The sequence below is a fragment of the Peromyscus californicus genome, unplaced genomic scaffold, assembly GCF_007827085.1.
Source record: "Peromyscus californicus insignis strain IS unplaced genomic scaffold, ASM782708v3 Scaffold_19__1_contigs__length_69161282, whole genome shotgun sequence".
In the NCBI taxonomy this organism is placed as follows: domain Eukaryota; kingdom Metazoa; phylum Chordata; class Mammalia; order Rodentia; family Cricetidae; genus Peromyscus; species Peromyscus californicus.
Genome location: NW_026294491.1, coordinates 62,172,423 through 62,183,382, shown reverse-complemented (window position 1 = coordinate 62,183,382; position 10,960 = coordinate 62,172,423). Strand labels below are relative to the sequence as shown.

Genomic DNA, 10,960 nt, shown 5'->3' with positions numbered 1-10,960 from the left:
GGTATATATGGACATCTTCCTGAAAGAAGAGCATGGCAGTCGGGTGGAGAGGATGCCAGAAACAGAAACGCCTGGGTACCCACCCCAAGTTCACAATCATGTGGAATGGAGTCTCACAATGTGATCTTACTTAGAAACAGGGTCTCGGCAAAGGGAACTGGTATATAACTCCTCTTGAGCTCGTTCTTTTTTAACGTTGTTCATGCATAGAAATATGGTGTGCAAGCAGTATGTACAAATGCTTCGAATGTGTGTGGACACACGCGTGCTGTGCTCAGCAGAGGTTGACACCAGGTGTCTTTGTCAATCACTCTCCATTTAGTCACTGAGGCAGGGTATCAAACATAAGGACCGCCTCAGGAATTTGCAGGTCACCCTTGCACAGGGGCCATGCTAATCTCTGTATCATTCCAATTTTATCGTATGAGCTGCTGAGGCGAGCCACAGCTGCTGTACTTAAGAGAAAACAGAAACACATAGGAGTGCATGCAAATGCAAACACACACACACACACACACACACACACACACACACACACACACACCACACATACACACACACACGAGGGGCAGGCAACTTGTGTTTCTACAAGCTGAAGAGTACCAAGGACTACAGGAACTGAGAGCGAGGTGTAGACAGACCTTTTCCTGCCCAGGCCTTGATTTCAAGCATCCAAAACTGTAAAAGACTCATCCGGCCTGAGGCGCTCTGCTAGGGTAGCCTTAGGAAGGAAGCTAAGAGAAGGTAAGTGCCCGACAGATGTCCAGTTGAGCTGATGATCTGGACTCCACCCTGCAGGCTGCTGGCCAGCGCCTGAGCAGCAGCAGAAAGGAGTGCATTCCAGTTTTCAGTGTGTTTTATAATTGGAGCATCCTTCAAATCCACACAGTCCACTCCTGTAACTGTCTTTGCCCGCCCACATCCTTCTTGTTGGCACATCCCCGCTTAGGGCCGCAAGCACTGAAGGGAACATCTGTTTGCAGACAGTGGCTGACTTCAGCAGGGGACATTCTTCTGACTAGACGCTCCCACCTACCACACGGGCTGCTCAAACTCCACGTGTCCAAAGTAAGCTCAGTTCAACATCCTCACACATCTCACTCACTCCCGGCTCCCGATCTTTGTTGGTTGTGCTCTGAGCATCTAGTCACCTCATCAAAGGCTTGGGGGCTCACCCCACATTCTCTCCACCACCACCCCATACACACATACCGTCTTGTATTCTGTACATGGCCCATTCTAGTTATTTTCCACCCAGGGTCACTATTGTGACCCATCCTGGGTTTTCATGTCCTCCTCCCTCTCCCCCTACACCACCACCTCGTTCAGCCACAGTCAGAAACGCAGCTTTCAGAGGCACACATCCAGAGACATCACGCCAGTCTGGGAACCTCTGGGGACTCACAGTGTTTGGTCAAGCAAGAGCCCCACCCAACCTGCTTTCTCAGTCCTTCCTACTCAAGACACCTCCTTCCACCATGCAGATCCTGCCTTCTCCCTGTTCCCCAACCTGATCCCACCTCCCGGTCCCAGGAAAGCATCCAAAATTCAATTAACCACGGTAGGACTGACACTTTCCCATCTGGGAGATTACCGCTCAGGACCTTCGTATCAGTCCAGAATGAAGTGCTGGGAACAGCAGCTGGCTCATAACTGGCTGGAACTCCAGCTCCAAGGAACCCGACCCTCTCTTTGGGGGCACCTCACATGTGGCATTCACACAGACACACACACAAGTTTCACATACATACATATATATCACAAATAAATCTTTTTTTTTAAGTAGTGTGGGGGATGTGACTGAGCTGGTAGAGTGTCTTCCTAGTGTGTGTGAAGCCCTGAAGTGGGTCACCAGTACTATATCAAATAAGTGTGGTGGCACACGCCTGTAATCCCAGCGCATGGAAGATGGAGGGAAAAGGATCAGATGTTCAAGGTCGTCCTCATCTATATAGTGGGTTCAAGGCCAGCCTAGGTTACATGAGACCCTGCCTCAAACTGAGACGCTTCGGCCCTGCAGACAGATAGGAGCACTGTATTTTCAACCGTTCCCAGTGAACGCCAGCAAAGAGAGCCGTTCCTTGAGGTGGACTACCCCAGCTGCAGACTCGAGTGAAGGGCAGACACTCTTACAGCTGTGCTCAGAGCCCCCAGTGTCACCTTCCGGGGTCCGTCATCAGCACCGTATCATGGAAGGAAGAGTGAGGCCCTGGGGGCCGGGAATAGTGACTCAGTCTTTCTTCTTGGAAAAGGCAGGAATCAAGGACCACCCAAGCCATGTCTCTGTGGAGGCTTGAACAGAATGGCCCCCATAGGCTCGTATATTCGAGTGCTTGGTTCAAAGTCGGTGGAACTGTTTGGGAAGGATTAGGAGCTGTGGTCTTGTGGAGGGAGTGTGTCCCTGGGGTGTGGGTGGGGCTCTGAGCTTTCAAAATCCCACACCATTCCCAGGCAGTGTCCTCCTCCCCCTTACTCCCGCAGATCGGATGTAAGCTCTCAGCTACTGATTAGGCGCCTGCCTGCTGCCCGCCTGCCCGCCTGCCCGCCTGCTGCCCGCCTGCCTGCCCGCCTGCCCGCCCGCCTGCCTGCCCGCTGCCCGCCTGCCCGCCTGCTGCCCGCCCGCCCGCCTGCTGCCCGCCCGCCCGCCTGCCCGCCTGCTGCCCGCCTGCCTGCCTGCTGCCCGCCCGTCCGCCTGCCCGCCTGCTGCCCGCCTGCCTGCTGCCCGCCCGGCTGCCCGCCTGCCTGCCTGCCCGCCTGCCCGCCTGCTGCCCGCCTGCCCGCCCGGCTGCCCGCCTGCCTGCCTGCCCGCCTGCCCGCCTGCTGCCCGCCTGCCCGCCTGCTGCCCGCCCGCCCGCCCGCCCGCCCGCCTGCCCGCCCGCCTGCCTGCTGCCCGCCCGCCCGCCTGCCCGCGCCTGCCCGCCTGCTGCCCGCCCGCCCGCCTGCCCGCCCGCCCGCCCGCCTGCTGCCCGCCTGCCTGCTGCCCGCCTGCTGCCCGCCTGCCTGCCTGCCTGCTGCCCGCCCGCCTGCCCGCCCGCCCGCCCGCCCGCCTGCTGCCCCGCCCGCCCGCCTGCCCGCCTGCTGCCCGCCTGCCCGCCTGCTGCCCGCCTGCTGCCCGCCTGCCTGCTGCCCGCCCGGCTGCCCGCCTGCCTGCCCGCCTGCCTGCTGCCCGCCCGGCTGCCCGCCTGCCCGCCCGGCTGCCCGCCTGCCCGCCCGCCCGCCCGCCTGCCTGCCCGCCCGCCTGCCCGCCTGCCCGCCTGCTGCCCGCCTGCCCGCCTGCCTGCCCGCCTGCCCGCCTGCTGCCCGCCTGCCCGCCTGCCTGCCTGCTGCCCGCCTGCCTGCCTGCTGCCCGCCTGCCTGCCTGCTGCCCGCCTGCCCGCCTGCTGCCCGCCTGCTGCCTGCCCGCCTGCCCGCCTGCTGCCCGCCTGCCATGCTTCACCCCCTGACAGCCATGGACTCTAACCCTCAGGAACCACGAGCCCCTAAATGAAATGTTTCCTTTTATAAGTTGCCTTGGTCACGATATTTTTGTCATTGCAATAGAAAAGTAATAACTGAGACAAATAGGGACAGAGAACATGGTTCACTCAGCCCTGAGACACAGTGTCTCATCAATGTGTGTCGGGGTGAAGGTAGCTTGGATCCCCTCCTGTGGGACTCTCTAGGCCTCTCACTCCTGTCCTCACCTGAAAAAAAACAAGAAAAATTGGCCCTGCCTAAGAAGAGTTGTATCAGGAAGAGATAAAACGATGAACACACGGTGTTCTGACTCTGCCCGTGACTGTCTTTTTTTTGCTGGGAAATGAACCCAAGGCCCCTCATGGGCCAGCAAGGGCTCTACCACTGAGCTACCATACCAGCCCAAGAGAAGGTCTTGTCCTCCTGAGTCCTGACTGCAGGTCTGAAATGGATGGGCACAGACTTTGCTTACCCTTCATAGGCTGCAGCCCTCTCAAGGGGATTCCCAGTGGTTCTGCAGGCTGTCTTTTCAGGGGTGTGTCTACACCCCCCTCTCTGTTGCCACACAGAAGCAGCTGGCCCCGCTTGGAACCCCAGATATTTGCGGCAATGGGGACAAAATGAGAAAGTGAGGACTTACTCTGCCTGCGGAACTAACTGCCTTAACGAAAGCCCAGAGTCCCTCTGATCTCTTATGTGGGTATCACTGCGACCTCTTCTAAGGTGGAGACAGGCTAAAGAAGAGATACGTGATTCGCCCAAAACCACACGGCAATGCAGTGACTCAAATCCAGCTTTTTGTGGATGCCCGGTGCCCAACGTTCCCTTCGCTGCCAGGATTTTCCCCACCTTTCTGCTAAAAACCTCAATATGGGTCACTAAGATGGCCCGGTGGGTAAAAAGCCTTGCTGCCGAGCGCGACCACCTGAAGTCCGTCCTTGAGACCCACATGCCAGGCAGACAGACGTTGTCCTCTGACTGTTATAGAATGCTATTGCATGTGCTTATTCCATACACATGCAAAATAATAAATAATTTTAAAATAAAATTATTAAATTAAACTGCAATATGTAACAATCACAATTTTACTGCAGAGGACATTAATTAAATGACTTTTAAATTAAAACTTCATTGTAAAGAACTTGAAAAAGCCAGCATTATGCAGCTGTATCAGCCAGACCCAAAGTCTCTAACTCAACGAACACTGAGTTATAGTTGATATGGCCACAGGCTCTGGGCTTTCCCAGGTTCTCACGAGTGCCTCTACCTAGGAAAGGACCGGACAGGACAAGCCATCTAGGAAGAGGATGGGCAACCTACGGGTCTACCGTCAGTCGTCCTAACATGCCCTGATTCCACACACTGACGCTGCTTCCCTTTGGTTCTTCCATCAGGGATAAGTTAGCTTCTTCCTCTTTGGGGTTGTCTCTGGGAGGCTTACTCCCCCAAAAGCAAAAATACTGGTCAAGCGGTTCAAAGGCTGCCGTGATTCTTGTGGTCATGACACTGTCCTGAAAAGCTGGCTCCACTCTTCAGCCTTGAAGGAGGAGGTACCCATTTTCCTTCCTACTGGCCTCAAGGGTAGGTTTCGTAAAACTGACCCAAGCCGAGTCACCTTTATTCCCAGCACTCCAGAGGCTTAAGCAGGCAGATCTCTTCGAATTCAAGACCAGTCTTGCCCAGATATCAAGTTCCAGGACAGCCAAGGCTATATATCAAGACCCTGTATCAACAATAATAATAACAACAACCACCCAATTACAACTATTGTTCCAAGCCCAATGAAACACTACCACTGAGTCGGTTGAAGCTCCATCTTTTGTAGTTAGCAATTTTACCTTACATTTCTTCCGCACATCTGTTTATTATCTGGACTTCATACGAAATTCTCTTTCCCCAGGCTGACTGGGTCACCAATTATGCACCTGCCTTCACTGTCTGTATCATTCTGTGCATAATTCTCACAGTGTGCCTTATCCATGGGTTATCACAACTGTTTCCTCATCCATTCCTTTCCCCCTTTACACAATTCTACTTATTTTGATTTTATTATTATTTATTTTTGAACCATGGTCTCATGTAGCTCAGGCTTGCCTAAACTCCAAATGTCACCTTGACCTCCTGATCTCCACCTGCTGAGTGCTAAGTCTGCAGGCATGCCCCACCTTACCTAGTTTTGATTTTATCATTTTTAAGAAATCTTATTCTTTTACTAGGCTGGCCTCAAACTCAGAGATCTGGCTGACTTTGCCTCCCAGTTGCTCAGATTAAAGGTGTGCACCACCATGCTTGGTATTAAAGATTTTCAAACACAGCTTCTTTTCACACCAAATATTCGCTTCCCATTGGTCAGCTCTGTCCTAATATGGTACAGCTCCAGTGCCTCCCACTCGTCTGTCTGGTCAGCTTCGGGACCCTGATGCTTTCAAAAGGCCCTCTGGGGTCTTCTGGGAAAATCAGGGACACCAGCTGTCCCTGGCTCACATTACCGTAGCCTTTCAGGCTTCATGGCTCTCCCTGGAGCTCCACTGTCGGCCATGAGCTCAAAGCATCAACTTTAACCCCTGTAACTTCTACGGACAAGCAGCCACAGTGCTGCCTGCCATCTTCTTTGAATAGAAATTGCGTCATTCGTAAACAGCCGTATTTTTATCTCTCCCTTCCCCATGCCAATCCCTCTAGTATTTTTTTCTTTCTGTTTTGTTCCTATATTGTCATGACAAGCCTCTGTTAAAGAAGAGCTGAGATAAGGGCTCTGGGCTTACTTCCTGTTTCTCTCCTTTAGAAGCAGCCTCTATGGAAGGCTGTGTGACCAGATCACACACAGACCTTTCCTCGGTGCTGGGGCAGATTCTCTGACACGCCTGTTTTAATGTTATGATACTTAATACTGCAGATATCATGGGTCTTCAGTACTTTCCTGCATTCAGTGAGACCGAATTCCTTCATCCATCAAACTCTTGGTGAGTCTCAGTTACCATATCGGGTTCCGTCCCGACATCTAGGTCTTCAACTTGCAGAGTTTCTTTCTGCTAACACTAGCCTGTGTTGAGTCGGACTTAACTTCCTGGGATAAGCCTTATTTAGTAATGTCTCAAGACTTCAATTTTTAATCTAACCTCACTTTGTTGTTAGGTTTTGGGATAGTGTCTAAACTGCACAATCAGTTGAGGATGGCCTTGAACTTAGGATTCTTCTGCCTACACCCTCCAAGTGCTAGGATCACAGGCAGGGTCCACCATGCCTGGCTTATGCAGTCCTGGAGCTAGAACCCAAGGTTTCATGAATGCTAGGCAAACACTACCAACTGAGCTACATCCCCAGCCTTACCTTTCATTTGGGAGAGGAGTGTGATACAGAACCGTATGTAGCCCAGGCTGGCCCGGAACTGATCCGTCTGCACCATTCATGTGCTTGGATTACAGGTGTTCAACATCACACCCAGCTTCAACACTGACTTTCAAACTTGATCTTAGCCAAAAGGCCGAGAAGACGTGTAAGACTTGTCTGGATTGATTTTTTACTTTTTTATAAGAACTTAAATCTGACCTGGCGGTGGTGGTGCACGCCTGTGATCCCAGCACTCAGGAGGCAGAGGCAGGCGGATCTCTGAGAGTTTGAGGTCAGCCTGGTCTACAGAGTAAGTTCCAGGGCAGCCAGAGCTGTTACACAGAGAAACCTTGTCTCAAAAAACAAAACCCCAAAAACAAACAAACAAAGAACTTAAATTTGTTAGGTGACTTTAAAATTTACATAGAAAAGCTATTGAGACATGAACCTTCTGGATGCACCTCAAATGTTACCTCCTCTGTGACGGCCTCCCGATCCCCACCTTTCTGAAGTAGTAAAGTTCCTTCACGGGGACTTTAAAATAACCAAATGACCAGGTACCTGAGTCCCCCTCAAAACTCCCTTGGTGCCCTGAGGAGCAGCATGAACACCTCGCCAGCGCGGAGCAACATGGCCAGCGGCTGGTCGTTACTCTGCTAACATTTCCCGAAGCTGTCGGGCCACCCCTTTGTGCACTCCTTTAGTTCATAGATGATTTTTTGAGGCTGTGTTTTGTTCTGGGCTCTCTGTCTGGCAAGGTCTCGTGTAGCTCAGGCTGGTCTGGAACATGTGATGAGGCGGAGGTGGCCCTTGCTCTCCTAACCGTCTGCCTCCCACCCTGGGTTCTGAGACTGTGTTCACGGGCCACTTTCCCTGGCCAGCCTGTGTTCACACATGAACTTAGTCTGTGATTTGCTTCTGACTCAGGTCTACGCCTGAGCAGAGGAGCTGAGCGGTGGCAGGCAGACCTCCCGCCATGGGATGGGACTGGCAATCTCTAGATAGGACTTTTGTTTCACTGCGGTTTTAGGAAAAGGGGACAACACAGGATAGAGCTATGAATGGTCCCAGTAAGTGCCCCAAACCAGCCCAAGTGGCTCGCAGCAACACAGAGGTAAAGGAACCATCTATCAAGACGACACCACGGCCACAGCAGAGCAGGGCTCCTAACCCACGGGCTATGGACACACACACTGTGCAACCACTCTCCAAAGGGTAGCCTTGAGGTCCAGCTGGGGTAAATAATTAACCCAAGAGTCATAGGGCCAGCAAGCGGATGGACTAGCACTGAAACCAGTGCCCTCTCACCACACACCTGTATCCCTGACAGAGGGTAGGCAGGGCCAGGACCTGGATACCCAGCACCGCAGCAGAACAGGAAGCCACACAGGCCCTCTGAGTAGAACCAGAACTTAGAGAAGGAAATAGGACGCAGAGTAGAGCGGCGGCGGCGTCTCGGCCAGGATCCCAGCCGGAAAGAATCGCAGTCTCCACTTCCTCAGACCAGTCTGCCGGGGCTGAGCTACAGGAAGTAATTGCGGGGCTGTCCACACCCAAGATGTCACAGGCTGGGTCTGGGTACGTAGGCCTCTCAGATCCGCAGACCCTAAGGGAGATCTGTGTAGGCACGCAGGCAAGCAGGCTTCTCACTGCCGTGGGCATCTCCACCCACACTCAGAAGTGGAACATGGCCTCGATGCATGGGAAATCTCAGCCTGGGATTTCCTTACCAGCTAATGAACAAGGGATGGACCAGATGGCTGCTACAGGCACTGTGGATTCTGTCCATAAACCCTAAAAGTACAATTTAAGTGAAGGGTTCTGTGGTCAACAGACAGGCTATATATATACATGCACACGTACCTACGTGTTCATTCCATGCCTTGTTTCCTCCCCTCGTCTCTTTTCTGAGAGCTAGTCTTGGGCAGGTATCAACCTAATATATCCCTTTTTAATTTGATTCTCTGTTTGTTCAGCTGACTGATTTTAGTTATCTGAATCAGGACACCATGTAGCTCAGACTGGTCTTAAACTGGCTCCACTGGCCACATTAGCCAAGGGTGAGTTTTAATTCTTGATCCTTCTGCCTCCGTCTCCCAAGTACTGAGATTACAGGCATGCACCACCACGGTATCATCTCAAGAAAAGCAATTTAGGGCCAGGGAGATGCTCCCTTGCTATGTATGAATGAGGACCAGAAGTCAAGATCCCCAGCATCACATAAATGCCTAAACGCCTTGTGGGCATGGTGGCCTGCTTGTAATTCCAGTGCTCAGGAAGACAGAATCAAGGGATTGATTGCCTTGAGCAAGCCAAGTAGCTACACTAGGCAGATCCATGAGCTCCGGTTCAAGTGAGAGACACTGCCTTGGTATGTAAGGCGAACAGCAATTAAGGAAGACACTCGGGGTCAACCTTCAGCCTCCACATACAGGCTTCATTCTCATGGGAACACCCATACACACACACACACACACACACACACACACACACACACACACAATCTTAATTAACTAAATGTATATTATGATCCAGTTCATACAACTATTAAAAAACTACCACCAAATACTTGCCCTCATGTGTGCAAAGGACATCACTATTTTCCATTCTTCACTTCACTATGTGTCCGATCCACTAGGTTGATTTACTGACCCTCTAATGGTCCACAGGTCCAGCTATTATTAGCCTTTCTCTTAGGGATGGATATTTATACCGATGTCTTTCACTTTACACTATCACAGCAACATCCCCTGAACACTGCACATGCAGGAGAATTTTCCTCCAGGGCAGGCACCTAAGTCTGGAATGGCTAGGTGCTGGGATACGGGCTTTTAAGATCTGGATAAATAGCATGGTTTCCACCTTTCCACCCAGTGACATCCATTCGCTCTCACCAGCAATGTGGGAAACGGCTTTTTACCAAATCGGTGTGTTATCAAGCACGTCCATCTTTTTTGATCTGATAGGTTACGAATGCCCTCCTGTCGAGGTTCTGACACATGGCATCATGTGACAGTCTATGCATCTCCAAAGCCCGAGGAAACTTTACACTGTTTTCCCTGCAGATTTATGCCCATGCTCTTCATATATTTTTTGGTAAGATTAGTGACCCCTTTATTTCCCAGAGCTCTTTGTATGCTAAGAAAATGGACTCCTTCGAGACAGATCGCAATTTTTTCTCAGACTGTCATCTTTTGATGTCATTTGGTTTGCTTTTTTTTCACAATAAAAAAAAATCCTATTGATCTTGTATTCTATGGCTTATACTCCAGTATCAAATTTAGGAGGGAATTTCTAAGATGATAGAACATTTTTCTGATTTTTTTTTTAAGACAAAGTCTTATGTAGCTCAGGTTGGCCTGGTCTAGAAGCTGCTATATAGCTAAGAATGCTCTAGGAAGTTCAGATCCTGCCTCCCCGAGTCTGAGATTGTAGGCTTGAGTCACCACACCGGGTTTACGCAGTGTGGGGAGGCCAGCATTCTGACGCCCGAGCTTCATCCCCAGTCTCCTCATGGGATTTTAATACGGCACCTCCTGCTTGCTGCCTCAACACTAGCAAAACTTTGGCTACTGGCTTGACAAAAGTCTACCTTTCTCTGTTGAGGAAACACCTAATTATTCCCATAAGAGTTTTTATTGGAAACAGATGTTTAATTTTTTGTCACCTCTTTCCGTATCTTATTTTCTCCTCAGATACTGTAATATGACAAATGCTTACTTCTAGAGACCCTAACACTGCCCTATCCTCAAATTCCCATTCAGAAGCCCACATAACTACACAGCTCCCTCCCTGGGCAGCTGGATTCTGTCTGCTCACTGTATTGTTGGGGCTTTGAGTCTCAGCTTGCAAAACGGAAATCCCTCTGCAGTGGAGCACGCACACTCCTGACATATAGTGGTGCTCTGCCTTCATACAAGGAATCCAAGTGTTCCCGCTCTGCTCCAGGACCATTTGAATGGCGTCAAAAATCACCTGCAACTTCAACATTCATCTGGTCCTGGAACTATTTTAAGGGATAGGTCTTGGTTTTGTTAAGTTTCTCCACATCTTCTACAGTAATTGGCCTGTTTACACTGTGTTCTATTTTGGTATCATTTTTAAAATTAAAGAACATGTACTTTCATAATTCATAAATAATTTCTAAACACAGCAAGATTCCTCCAGACTCACT

General features: G+C 51.0%; 1 non-coding gene across 1 annotated transcript; it reads right to left on the bottom strand.

The window, feature by feature from the left end:
• Positions 1-340: 340 nt before the first annotated feature.
• On the bottom strand, positions 341-444 carry LOC128115084 (U6 spliceosomal RNA). The gene has a single exon (XR_008219982.1). It is a non-coding gene; the product is annotated as a U6 spliceosomal RNA (small nuclear RNA).
• Between the last annotated feature and the right edge of the window lie 10,516 nt (positions 445-10,960).